The following is a 15,171-nucleotide window of genomic DNA, read 5'->3' on the forward strand; positions in this document are numbered from 1 at the left end:
AAGACAGCACTTCAGATATTAAACACTGTTGTCATTTGGTCCCCCGGAGTCTTCTTTTCGGGCTTGCTATCCTCCCAGCTTTTTCCACCATGTGGCATGTAGCTTTGTCTGGAGCCGCGCAACCCAACCCGGTAGCCATGAGCCATAAGCGGCTACATAAATTTAAATTGATTAGAATTACATACAACTAAAAATTCGGCTCCTCAGTCATACTAGCCACATCTCCAGAGCTCAGTCATCACAGGTGGGGGTGACGACTGCGTTGGAGATGTAGAACGTTTTCATCATGGCAGAAGTGCCATGGGACAGGGCTGAATCTGAAACTGAGCTGAAGAAACAAAGTCTTTCATTCTGGTCTAATTCACAGTATAACCGACTTATCCCTACTCTAATTTTAAGTAATAAGCCCTTACTAATAAAACATAAGATCAAAGTAACCTTTTTAGCAGCCATATTGTATGCCTCATTTAAAATTCAAAGTCCTTTGAGACATTTCTGAGCAATTTTTCTCCATGTGCTGTGTGAGAGCAGCGTTTCTTCCATCCTCTACTGTCGACTTATGTTCTTGGACCCACGCTTCATAATTTGCATTTACCTCCAGAGAATTTAATTGCATTAACTTTCAATGGATTGGTCGCCTTACTGGGTTTTTTTTCCATTTTGCTCTTGACGGACAACAATTGTTGTGTTTCTTCCTAGGTTCAGTTCACCCCCAAGTTTGAGGGGAATGCTGGCAATATTGGCATCCAGTTATTGATAGGCAAATAAAAAAAAAAACATAGCTCTGGATAGAGCCCAGTGGCATACCACTAGAGAATGTATTCTAAATCAGCATAGATGTAATGAATCAGCAGAGAGGAAAACTTTTGATGGGTTACTCAGCCCACTTATTTTCATTATGCCTGGCCTCTGTTTCTTTATATTTTTGCATTGGAGTTTTATGAAAAACTCAGAATATCTTGGTGAACTCTGGATTTTATGACTGTAACAGTCATAACAGATTCCAAGGAATCCTTGCTGCTCCCTGCCACCCATGTTAGTAATGGCATTATTTTTTTTTAAGATTTTATTTATTTATTTGAGAGAGACAGTGAGAGAGAGCATGAGATTCGAGAAGGTCAGAGGGAGAAGCAGACTCCCCATGGAGATGGGAGCCCCATGTGGGACTCGATCCCGGGACTCCAGGATCATGACCTGAGCTGAAGGCAGTTGCTTCACCAGCTGAGCCACTCAGGCGCCCAGTAATAGCATTCTAAGTATTTCTTATGAGGTTAGCCCATGATTACTGATCTGTGATTGGCAGAACCGCTCTTTCCATTCCTTTCCATTTGCTGGTACAGCTCCTATTCTCCCAGGTTTTTCAGAGTTTGCCAGTGATTTTTTGCTACCTGACACCTTATGCCATTGGTACTGTGGGGTTTAATTCACCAGGGCCGTGACCCTCAGGCACATTTAGAGAGGGCAGGCACTCTGACAATCACAACCCCTATTGTGGACCTCAATCCCCTCTAACCCGTGTCCGCTCCACCCTTTTGGCAAGCGTCTCATCCTTCTTGACGGAACACAGACGCAGACCGGAGTTGAGTAATTCCACCTGCTGTCGTCTGTTAGCATCACACCAGCCTCACCAAGCAGGAGACCTATGTCTTGTTGTGCTCCTTGCTCTGAGCGTAACAAAAATAGCCCTTTTGTAGTTCTGTGCATTTTCTGCTGGGCTCAGCTCATTCTGGCCTTTTGCCTTCTTGACACTCATAACAGAAGCTGAAAGATTTTTCATTTGAAGATGGAAGCATTCTCCAAAGCAGATGACTTTACAGGAGCTGGCTAGATAGAAAGCAGGTATCTTGAGAATGGCAGTGGGTGCATATCTTTGCCTCCACCTTCTGTCTGGACAATGAGCATTAATTTCTTTGACTACTCTGGTTATTACTGGAGGATCAATTTTTCTAAACCTTCTCTCTCTTGCCTTTTTTCCTCTCTCTTGGCCAAAATCACTTTACGGGGACCCTTTCATGATGGATGGGACATGCTGTGGACATTGGTTTTCAGATGGCGGGGAGTTCTGTATAAGATGCAGGGACTTCTCTCCAAGAAGACTTCCCACCTTCACAACGCTGTCCCGCGGAAGTCAGCTGGGCATTTAACACGGATTTAACAAAGCCCTTAGAGCTTGTGTTAAGAGAAGGGCTCTGGAGTCAGACCTTGCTGGTTCAAATCCTGGCTTCCCAACTTACCAGTTTTATGACCTTGGCCAAATTATTAACCTTGCTGCGTTTGCATTTTCTCTAAGAAGCTCTGTGTCTCAGAAGGCTGTGGCCAGACACGGATGAGTTAATGCCTGTAACAAGTTTTCAGCATCATATTTGGCCGCTAGTTAGTGCTAAGTAAAAGCTTTCTAATAGCAGTGATTATTATTTGCGTACGGAGACTCTCAAGGCTAAGAGGCCCCAAATAATTGGAATTAGAGGGCAGTCAGCTGGCAAGATTTTCAATTCTAATGTCCAAGGAGGGATATATGAAATCGATACCTGATTTTCTGTTGTGCCAATCAATGTATCATCTCCCAGGACATGAGAAAGGAGCGGGGAAGCAGAGCTAGCTTTGCCATTTGGAGGAAGGACGCTTCACCCTTTGACGAACCCCGAGTCTGCATCTTGTTCCTTATCTCGCTTGCTTGTATACACAGAACGTTAGTTATTCACCTGGACCTACTCCTACCTGCTCCTTATCTTCCCTTCTTCAGATGGGAAATGACTTTCTGGTTTACATTTGTTTCCTCCTTTCCAAAATGCCTTGGACTCCAGGCAGCTGGGGATTTTTACTTCGGGTTCAAGCATGGTTAATACTGTGAACTTCAAGTTCAGTGATCTGTAGATGAAAATGTGGAGGGGAAAAAAAAAAAGGACAAGGAAAAGAAATACTTTGGTTTGGATGGAAATTGGCCTGCAGAGAGGACTCTGTGTATTGTACAGAACTCAACACTATCTGAAAGTGAATTTCCACCGTATGCTCACTCCCTGACCGGTGAGAACTCTTGCTTATAATGGATGCCCTCTTCCACCCACCTTATGGAAGACTCTTCCCTCACTAGGGCTCTGGCTGGCTTCTTTGCACCTCAGGGCCTTTGGATGTGCTGTTCTCCCTGTTTAAAAGCATTTCCTCCATGTGTCCCACAGCTGGCTCCTTGTCATCTTTTAGGTTCCAACACAAAACAATAATTTCCCACTGCCCTTGCTGAATTCTCCTCTCTGCCTTCTCCCCTTCCTCATCCCTTTCTGTTGTCTGTTGTCATCTCTTTTTATCAATGTTGAATACTCATTTTTCAGATGGCTGAAACCAGAATACAAGGCAGAGACCTCGCCTGTCCCCCTCATGGCTGGTCCCCGTACCTGGAGGCAGTGTCTATTGCATAGCTGGGGCTCAGATCTATTTGGTGAGTGAACGGATTTTAAAATTCAGTGCAGGAAAGCTGCTGTAGAAGAGAAAAGGCTGCATTCCTTTGCGCTGGGTTGCAGGTACCTCTGCTATCTCATAACATATCCCTCAGCCCTGGGCAGCTGCAAAGGACCATTCCTTGCAAGTTCAGAGGTAAATCTCCAGGGAGCTGAGGGCTAGAGCACGAGGTACCGGCACCTATAAGCAGCTCGAGCTGCTCCTGTTCCGTCCCTCGCGTCTGCAAAGTCTCTTTCTGCCTTCCTCACCGGGTCTTCTGTGGCGTCGCAGAGGCGGCCCATCCAAACCTGGGACGTGATGTCCCTGATGGAAATTTAGTGCATAAATGCTTCTCCCTGCTGTCCTTCAGTGGCCGATTCTGGGAACCATTCTCATCGCTTCTTGAGAGGCCTTAAGGAATCTGGCTGCTACTGTTTGAGGCAGCGACCTCATTTATGCACCTGTATGTCTTTGTCGTGGGCTCTGGTTGGAGGCGAACCCATCCTGAGATCTCATTCATATGGACACCTTCACTTCATTGTTGCCTGCCCTTTGTCAGAGCCTGCACGGATGCTTGCAATATCCATCGGGAAAGCTTTCATGAACCTCTTTGTTAATCTCGCCTGCGTGTGCATTTTATCTCTTTCAGGATGATGGGGGTCTCTTTGCCCTTGGACTTCTGACACCTGTTACCCTAAAGATCTGTGACACTTCATCTCCCTTTTTCTTACAGCTGTTCACTGAGCAATCTGCTGGCCTCCAGCTCTGCCGGTTTCTTCCTTGAAGATGCAATCATGGAATCCGGCCCGCTCTAGCTTTCCCAGGCCCTGCGTATTTATAGCTCTGGCTTTTAGATTGCAGGCTAACTTTCAAATGTGCTTGCTTTGAAATAGACTTTCTGAAGGACCTCTGTGGGGATAATGAGGCCATTTCTACACTTGCAAGTTGGAATACATTACAAATAGTGGTTGCAAGAAGTACTTGAAACGATGGTGCTTTCTATACAGGGCCAATTGTGTTTTTTCTTTCTTTTTTTTTTTTTAACCTTGCGAAAATCATTCTGCAACTCTTTCCTGGTGCTTCTGTGACTGGTTTATGCCTTACACAGATGTCAGTACATCATCGGCGAGTTTGATTTCCAACTTTTTGTGTCAGTACTGGCAGAATTGGGTGCAAGGTCCGGCTTACCTAAGGCGGGAGGGGGAAAGAGGGAGGAGGTAGCTGTGATATGGTCCTCCGTTTTGCTAGCTCCTGGGAGCTAGATCCTTTAACCCCTTCAGTGCCATAGGTCCTTTTGGACATTCGGTGAGGCCAGTTGAGTTCATCTCAGAATACGTTTTAAAGCACATAAAACAAAATCCATAGGACTGCAAAGGAAGTCAGCTGTACTGTCCTGTAGCGATCGCAGCATGAAGGCAGTTTGTGATAGAGAACACGCAGTTTGGTATTAGTGCATTAAACAGCATGTGCTACGGGCAGATCCATGAGCTATGTAATTACAGAGAGGCCATGGATACAGATTTTGAGGTCTACACCACAAACTGCAATGTGACTTGAAAATACCTGTAGTTTCCTATGTGTGACCACGTCCTAGGAACTGCTACATAACTCCTGCCGTTTGTTGCTGACTTTTCTTTTCTTTCTTTCTTTCTTTTTTTTTTTTGAAGATTTTCTTTATTTATTTGACAGATTACAAATAGGCAAGAGAGGCAGGCAGGGAGAGAGAGGAAGGAAAGCAGGCTCCCTGCTGAGCAGAGAGCCCCATGCGGGACTCGATCCCAGGACCCTGATATCATGACCTGAGCTGAAGGCAGACGCTTATTAACCCACTGAGCCACCCAGGCACCCCCTGTTGCTGACTTTTACCATTGAGGGATGTGATGGGTTTCAAATAGAGGTGAGTGAAAAGAAAGATGTCTTTTTTTCCTTCATCCCGGTTCATGAAGCCCTGAATTCTACCCAAGGACACCATGTTCAGAAGCTACATTTGCAGGATCAGCAGTTGCTTTAAGTCTTGGGCAAAAGCTCCTGTTTGCTCCAGTGTTTGCCTCACAGAAGATATCGGCAAATGTCGGTCAAAGGAAAGATTTGTCAGCGCGGTACTCGCCGTTATTGTAGGTCAGACCCGTGTTAATCCGAGAGTGAGGACCCTGGGATGTTACCGCTCAGGATTCCTGTGTCTGCCTTTTTTTTCTTTTTTTCTTTTTCTTGGTTCCTTTCATCTCTTACAGAAATGGCCATTGATTGGGAGAACCAATGATGTCTGAAATTACTTATTAGATTGAAAATACTTTGGAAAGTGATTTTACTAACTTGGTTTGTCAGGTTTTTTCAGGCAGGATCCTTTTGCTGATTACTGCTTTGCATAACGCCGTGGTGTGAACAAGGCTGAGTTTGGTTTTGACATCGAGTGTTTTCCGGTCCAATAAGGTTTCAGACCCATAGACAAACATATATATGACCGCAAGGTGAAAATATTAGAAGAGAAAGACCGAAGACAATATTATAACTAGTGTGTGTATCCAGGAAGTGAACAGTATTGGTATTGGCTGAAAAAAGTGGTAGGAAGTGGAGAAAAGAGGGGTGGGCGCTCATTTCTAGATACTGGGAAGACAGTGTTGCCCAGCGGAAGGGAGGGCAGACTCTGGAACCTGAGTCCCTATCCCAGCTCTGCCACTTGGTAGCTGATCTTAGGCAAGTCGAGTTATTTCCCTGCATCCAAATTCCTCCTCTGTAAAGGGGGATAATGACAAGCACCTACCTCAGAGCATCTGGAGACGATTAATTAAGTTCAATGCAAAGAAAACCCTCAGGGCAGAGTGGGGCATTTATAGGGGTTCTGGAAGTCATTACAACTCATTAGAATGGGTGCTGTTGACACAGCCTTTCTCTGTACCATGCCTCATTTAACTTCACCGTAGCCCAGGTAAGCTATTTAAAGTCCATTTTCAAGATGAAGGACTTAAGGTTCAGAGAGGTCCAATGATATGCCTGCTGAATGGATATGGCACAATGGAAACAAGAACCCATGTTTTGGGTTGGCAAGACCTGCCCAGGTTCCAGGGTCTTCCATTGTATTTAGTGTATGGGCTGAAGTGAGCTTCTGCAGTTTCTTTTCTTTTCTTTTTCTTTTCTGGACTGAGAAATGAACTTTTGTTTGAGCCATGAATCTGAAAACCTAACCTGAAGTAGGATATGTCCAATCCCCTCTCCTTAACAAATTCAGGTTCATTTATTGATACAACAAATATTTGTTGAATGCTTGGTACATGTCAGGTCCAGTACCAAGGGCTGAAGATGAGATGCAATGCTAAGACAAGACTCTTATTCTTGCCTTCATGGAGCTTCGGGTCTTATGGGAGAGACCCACATGAGTATGGCAATGCAATTCTGAGTAATCAAGAAGAAAAGGCTTAAATTTAGAGATTTTACTTAGTAATTAGGGAAGTGCCTCCCCCAGGAGGTGGTGGCTGTCCTGAGAGATGAAGATTGAGCAGGAATTAACGAGGTGGAGAAGGACGGTACAATGTGTTTGGCTCTGAACCAAAGAATTAACATGGGCAAAGGCCCTGAGGCAGGAAGGCAATGAAAGATTGGATGGCATTGGAAGTCCTTGATTCTGCTCTCTCTGACTGCCACCCCCCTTTACAAAGGTGCTTTAGAATTGATTACAATTGATGGGTTTTCAGGTGGTCAGTTATTTTAATTAAAGGTCCCGTCATTCACAAAGATAAATCTATATTTTGTGTATTTTTATGTTATGCAGCAGATTATGATAATCTTAGTTTTTACATGTATTTCTTCCTTCTGGGGATCGATAGTGCATTTTTTACCTTGAGGGCGTAAATCTATGACTAGGAAGAAAGGTTGTTCTTCCTAGCTTCCTGGGTTTGTCTGCTTTAGAAGTCTTCTAGTGTGTGGTGCACCTCTTGTGTGTTGGAATTATGGGATCACGACCCCACGATTTCCTTATATTTCCTTATATGGGCATAATTGCTGTCAAAATGTTTCCCTCATGCCCAAATGAAGCACGATTAGTGAATTCTTGTGTGAAAATGTGGACTAGGCTTAGAAATTTCTTAAAACACAGTGTCTGGTTGTAATGCATTATAAATGTAAGCTGGATTTTTTGTTTTGTTTTGTGTTTTTCCGTCTTGAATAAGAGGAATGGCCTCACAGGCCTTTATCTGAGTCAATGATGTCAAATTATAGGAGTTTAAGACAACTTGTTGTGAATACCAAAAGGTCTTTCCAAATGAAGAAAAAAAAATCCAGAGTGTCTTGTTGTCTGTGGATAACACTTGTGGTTACACCCATGGGCCTGGATTTTGTCCCTCACCCCCTTTAAAAAAAAGATTTTATTTATTTATTTTTAAAGATTTTATTTATTTATTTGACAGAGAGAGATCACAAGTAGGCAGAGAGGCAGGCAGAGAGAGAGGAGGAAGCAGGTTTCCTTAGCCGGGGCTAAGCAGAGAGCCTGATGCGGGGCTCGATCCCAGGACCCTGGGATCATGACCTGAGCCGAAGGCAGAGACTTTAACCCACTGAGCCACCCAGGAGCCCTGTTTTTCACTTTCAAAATTTCATGTAACCCCCCATCTAAACTTCTGTCATTTCCAAGGGTAATTAATATTTATAATTATTAATGAAGTGGTTCTTTCTTTTGTACTAAGTCTTTCAGATGCGATGTGGTTTTTACACTTAGAGCTCATCTCAACTCTGATGGCAAGCTTTCATTGGAAATATTTGATAGGTATTTCATAATGTTTACACATGAAAAAGCAGATGTGTGGCTGGAATTTATGGGATGTCGTCCTTCAATGATGGCCGGTTGTTAGGAAGACTCTGTCCTTCTAACAAGGCCTCCTCAGCCTGCAGGACGTTCTGAGTGGGATTTTCTCTGTTGCACAAACCCCAGTCTTCAGTCTTGACTGAGGATGTACTATTTCTAGCTTACCCCCACTTTTATTTTTCTTCTATTTTAACCTCCCCTTTTCTCCCAGAGGTTGGAATCTCTCAGACCAGTTCGGAATCCTTGAGTCTGCCTCTTACTTGTTTTGTGCCCTTGGGTAAGTAAGCGGGAGGACTTATTTTCTCCCCTGTTAGATAGAGGTTGACTAAAGAGGCTCCGGGTGGCTCAGTCGGTTAAGTGTCTGCCTTCAGCTCAGATCATGATCCCGGGGTCCTGGGATGGATCCCCGCATCGGGCTCCCTGCTCGGTGGGGAGCTTGCTTCTCCCTCTCCCTCTGCCTCCTGCTCCCTCTCCCTTTCTAACAAATAAATAAATACAATCTTTAAAAAAATAAAGGGTGAAAAAAGAATTAAAAAGAATTGCCTTCTCAGATTATTTCGAGGATTAAACGAGCAGAGAAATGAACTGGCGGGTCCAGTGTTGGGCCCTGAGTACCCATCGTTAACATATTACCACGCTATCAGATTCTTTGATTCTCTTCTCTTGACTTAAGATCTAAAACAATCAGGTGTGGCTTTCCACTGTTTTCAAGTGCCCATGAACGTTTTTCTGGATTCTTGGATCACACATATCAGGATCTTAATTTCGGAGGATATGACTGGTTTGAATCACCATGAACCAGGACTGAGCTCTGTTCAAGCTGTAAAATGTGTCTCCTCGGAGTCCCTTCCCAGCCCATCCCTTTGCCCTTTATCTTCTCCCTGGTCCCCTCCCGGCTTGTTTCCCTCTGTTGTATGCAATAGACTTAGTTCCTCACAGAAACTAAACACTCCTGGTCCTTTAACCCTTTCCCTCCCATCCTGTTACCTACCAGGAAACCCATTTGTGACTCCTAACGTGATTCATTGCCTGTTAATTCCTGTGTTGTGTAGTCTAGGTAACATTTTTTGTTTTATTATGTAGAAATAATGCTTCTACCCTTAGGCGGCCGTGTCAAGGTGGGAATTTTTTTGAGCTTTGGTATGGTGAGTAGAATGGGTAGATGAAAGGGAAGTGGATGAAGAGAGAGGACAAACTGAACTTTGGATCTGTTAAAGGATATTAAATAAGGTTGTCTTGTTTATATACTCATGTACTTGTCCCCATCAAAGCAGACTAGAGAAAGCCTTTAATAGTATTCAGTGGAATGAAAGATAGAGGGAACATAGAAAAACTAAGTATAAATTTAGTATATAAAGTACATGGTGAGAAGTTCTATTCACTTACGGAAGGTAGATGATAAATTTGGCTCTAAGCTTCCTAGTAGCTAAAGTAAACAGTGAAATATAATTGGCTCTAGGATGTGCAACATCTGTAACATAAAAACTAGCATTCTTGGTGCCAAGACCTGAGGCTTGGACGTTGTAAGTTGCTTTATTAAGTTTTGTCTTCACATGGAGTGTCGGAGATAACTCAGTAATGTATATAAGAGAAGACCTCATCAGTGTTCTACTCTGGAAGGTAGCTGGCCAAATTCATTCTCTCTCTCTCTTACTGCAGTGTATGTACCACACAATGTTACATTAGTTTCAAGTCCAAATTCATTCTCATATAGTTCTAGGTTGAGACCTCAATGTGCACCAAACAAGCAGTTGGTAAAATGTTTTGCTAGTTTTACTACTCTTGAGGGCATAGATAAGGCATTTAGTAATTTTATTGCACTCACTGGTAAGATAGATGCCAGCCCTAGAGAGGATTAATGAAGGGAAAAGAGTTTTACCTACGCACTTGCTTAGGCACTCACTCATTCATTCATCAACACTTATTGGGAACTTGTTATACGCAAGCATTGTTTTAGGCTTTGGAACATGAATTCTTCTCTGGCTCTTTTGTCACCATCCTGCCTCAAGCCATCACCATGTCTCGCTTGGACTGGAGCAGTAGTCTCTTAGCATTAGCCCGTCAGAGGGCATTCTCCATCCAGCAGCTGGAGGGCTTTTTTTTTTTTTTAAAGATTTTATTTATTTATTTGACAGAGAGAGAGAGGTCACAAGTAGGCAGAGAGGCAGGCGGCAGGGGTTGGGGTGGGAAGCAGGCTTCCTGCAGAGCAGAGAGCCGATGTGGGGCTCCATCTCAGGACCTTGAGATCATGACCTAAGCAGAAGGCAGATGCCCAACTCACTGAACCACTAGGCGCCCTGCTTTTTTTTTTTTATTTTTTAAGATATTATTTATGTATTTGACACTGAGAGAGAGAGCACAAGCTGGGGGACCAGGAGGCAGAGGGAGAGGGGAAGCAGGTTTCCTGTGGAGCAAGGAACCCGATGTGGGGCTGGATTCCCAAGACTCTGGGATAATGACCTGAGCCAAAGGCAGATGCTTAACTGACTCCACCCAGGCACTCCACCCAGGCACTCTGGAGGGCACTTTTGAAAACCTAGCCCATCTTCAACTTCTGTCCTTTTAACATTCTCACAGCACATGTGGAATCAAATTCCAACCCCATCCTATGATTTGCAAGCTCCCTCGTCCTCTGCCCTGGAACCTCTCTGACATCATCTTGTACCCCTCACTCCTTTAGCTTCCAGCCCCCGTCCACTCTGAATGTCTCTCTGCTCCTGACAATACAAGGCTTCATTTGGCTTCAGACAGGCCCTCCCTGAGCACCCAGTCCAGGTAGCTTCTCGTCCGGCAAGACCAGCCAGTCTCTGTTTCCCTCTTCATTTTCCTTTTCTTGGTTACACTGATCTTAACCCACAGCTCTCTTACTCACGCTAGCTCACCTGTCTGTCTCTCCGTGCTGGAACACAAGCCCCAGGACTCCCAGGACCTCATCCATCCTCTGCGCTCAGCTCCCAACACAGGGTCTGGAGCAGGAGAGTTGATCAAAAAAATACTCGTTTGAAGGAATCCTGCAGAGGTGACCCAGGAACATGGAGACAACAGAGAAGATTGTCTCCAGCTCTTTTGTAGGACTTCTGCATATGGTCAGTCTCCCTTACCTGCCTCCTCTCCTTTCCCTGAGTTCTGTGGTTTCCTTCCGTGGCCTTTCCCCCTCCTCCACCACCGCAGATCAGAGCAAAGCAAGACAAACCCACACGTGCATATAGAACTTCCCTCATCAGCAACAAAAAACAAAACCTGAAATTTAAAAATCCCCAAACACCTCTTTACTCCTTTCTCCAAATATTCCTTTATTCCTTCTTCGGACTGTATTGTTGCCTCTTCTGGAAAGTTTTCCTGGATTACAGAAGTCCTCCCTGATCTTACTTTTCTTGACATTGTTTTAATTTTTATTATTCTGAAAGACAACACCAAATATCAGGGACCTACTCTCTTGGTTGGCCTGAGTGTGTTTGTCTTGTCCAGGTACATGATCACTTATGGATGGGCAGGAATCAGTCTTACTCTTTATTTCCTCCCAGCATGTCCTAGTGTAAAGCCTGGTAGGCATTTAGTATTTTCAGGCTGGGTATTTTGAGCATCTTTAAATAGCCTGGGGATTTTTGATAGAGTGTAACATTGATTTGGGTTGTAGAATTAACAGGGAGAAACAACAAATACTAAATCCCAATATGGTCTTGTGTTTATGTAGTATTTCATATAAAGAATTATTTCATTTAGAAGCCATTGGTCTGTTTTAACCATTTTTGTGATGCCATTTAGTGTGATATGGTTATCTAAATTATTCAATATCTTATGTTTATTTAAGGACAGCTTATATTCTGTTTATAAATATGGCTTTATTAAAAAATTAAAATTTCTCTAACAAAAATGTAGATCAGTTCACGTTAGCACTGTCAACAGACTTCCCTTTTTGGCCACTGGAGGGCACTGTTGCCAAACAAAAGATGATTTTCAGGTTGACATTTAATAACGGTTTAGATTAAGCTCTTAAGAAGCATTTATCCCACTAATAGATTAAAATGGCCAATATTGTCTGCAGTGGGTGTTGCCTTGCCATGCAATCCTGTCACAGCTGAATTTGCTTGTATATATGTCCATGAGCTGTATGTTATCGAAAAAACTGTGTTTTTCCTAAAATGCTCTGTGGGTCATTATTACAGCTGGAAGGCACCTTGGCAGTCTTCTAGTTGAACTCTATTAGTTCACAGGTGAGGGATTAGGGTCCTAGAAATGAAGTGACCATTCATTTGGGAGTGAAACAAAACACTTCCAATTTAGTCATTTATTTAACCAAGCATATGTAACACCCATGATGTGGGCATTATGTGAGAGATTAGGGTAGAGGAGACATAAGATATCATCCCTCCTGTCAAGAGGTTTAGATTCTGGATCTAAGTGAAGAGACGCCGACTGATGCCGCCCCCCCCAGACCCGCCCCCGACCTCAACCCCGTGCCCCAGCTAAGGTCGGAACGATTAAAGTGGAAGTCGTCCTGTTACTGATATTTATGTACAACTTACTTAATGAATCTTCTTTATGTAGCAGTTCGATCACATCACATAAAAACTTTTTACATAAAAATTCCAAGTGCCTGGCGACTTGTGGGCAGCCTTCAAAATATTCTTTTGTTGGTCATTTATTATGTTAAAATCCTTGGACGCTCTGTTTTGATTATTTGAAAAATGAGAAATGAGAGGAAAATTTCCAATTAAACACTGGGCTAATTAAAAGGAATAAACCCTCTCTGCAGTAAGGATAATTGGGCCTTGAGAGATTTATGGCTAAATTGCCATTACCGTTCACGTTTGTTGAGCCCCAGACCTGGGCGATTTCACTTGGACAACAAGCTGTGGAGTCCTGCTGGGCGTCCCTGAATTCGGTGAGTCCGTCTTATTTCATGGAACTTGCCAGGCTGTTTTCTCTGTTTTATGTACACAGGCTCTTGATGAGCCATTATCACTTAGCGATGATTGCTTTTGTACTTTTCATGGTCACTGAAAGTCTGGAGTTTTTCTTCATTAACAAAATGCACCATTTGCCCATAATTCCACTAGAAAGGATTGTGCCACAGCACTTAAATAAAGAGGCTCTGTGGTTTTAAGGAATTTCTCAGTTCTTAAAAATGACAGTGTGCGAACCTTATAAAAACACAGCATGTCTATTTAATTTATTTAAATCATCTCCAACTGGGAGAGCCTTTTTAAAGAACTCCCTACCACCTAATGTAGATGAGATGGTACCGGTAACACTTGAAATTAAAATGCCATTTATAAAATTCTTTAATATTTAATAGACACAGTTATTGTCTTTAATGGCTCATTTACGACGTGCTTTAATATGTTGTAAAATGGCTCGGTGGTAAATTCTTCATAGACGTTTTTAAGCAAGCAATAAAAAAGCAATTTATGACATGCATATACCACATTTTGGCAGAAAAACGTGCCCACTTTAACATATGATGGTGAATATACTCTAAATTTGAAGTAATTCCATGCGTCATGTGATAATTATGAATGATAACCCAGTGGAGACCTCAGCCATGCATCAGTGTTTGAAATATATTCACATAAGCATCAATAACCTGTTAAATACATTTACCTTCATCAGCCCACTCTTAAATGGAGGAAGCTCATTAATACTGGTTTCAGAATAAATTTGTCAAGAGAGGGGTTACATGTGGTTTTACATATTTTCACGGAAAAGCTGTTTGAAAATTTCCAGAAGACAATTCAATGTTTTTTTTTTTTTTTTTTTATTTAAGCACCTGGAAATGGAAACATCTTTTCTCATTTCTGCCTGGAGAAATGATGAATTATTTTATGCAGGCGACTTCTGTTTCCAAATTTCCCTTGTTTATCAGACAAGACATCACTGTGGGGGATCATCTTTTCGCCTGGTTTCCACTCAAAACCCTCCCGCGCCCTTTCTTTTTTTAACTCCCCAAACCCGGGTTGCTAATTCAGGATACATTTCTTATGTCCTCTTCGGTCTTGATTGAATAGAAATTAGTGTGGTAAAGTGATTTACCGCGATGTCCAAACTTAAGGGTGTCACGTCTTCTATCAATAGTTGGAAGAATTATTCCACTTTGCACCCTGGTACCTGGGGGGCTGAGAACTGGAGTCGCCAGGCCATCCCAGTAGATCCCACTCTAGGAGGTTGGTTGGACTGATGGCGAGTCTGGAAATAGCTAATTATTCAAATGTGTCTGTCCACTCTGGAGGTGACATAGGGTAGAACCTAGAACCCTCCTCCTCTGCTAGCGGGCAGGCAGGAAAGGGCAGTGCTGTTTAGTAGCTTGGGGACCTTTTGCTTTGTGATTACGAGAGAATATTCTGTATTTTATTGTTTCAGAAATGTTTTCCTATTGGAGTTTGTCAGGAAATGAGTTTGAGTGGATGCATGGACAAAGATCCACTTTTGTTTTGTTTTGTTTTGTTTCGATGCTGAATTCCTTCATTGAAGTCAACAAAAGTAATTTAGCCCCCATGTGTTATGTTCTGGCTCTGGTAGATTTTCTCTGAAATGTTTTAGAGGAGTTCTGATCTGAAGTGTGGTTGTTTCCCATCTGTTTGAAAAATGGCAGTTTAAGCACTCAAGGACTTTAGAATTCTTGCATGTTTGGTCTTAATTTGGAAAATGACATAAGCCTTTAATAAATCTGCAGCAAATCAGAACCTCACAGCAACTCTGAATCACTGTTTTTCACCAGCTTTTCAGAGATGAAGCAAAACTTATTGAGGGGTTAATAGAAAACCGCCTTGGCTCCAAACTCTGATCTGCTTGCAAATTCAGTCCAATTGCCTGGACGCGTTTTTCCACAAACAGAATTCTCATCTTTAGGATGCTGATCAGTGGCTTGAATTCCCAAAGAAAGATAGATTTATTTTCAGTCTATTCACTAAAGCATGAAGAGGGACTAATTCTTTTTGGAAATG

This window comes from Martes martes (genome assembly GCF_963455335.1).
Source record: "Martes martes genome assembly, chromosome: 1".
NCBI classification, from domain to species: domain Eukaryota; kingdom Metazoa; phylum Chordata; class Mammalia; order Carnivora; family Mustelidae; genus Martes; species Martes martes.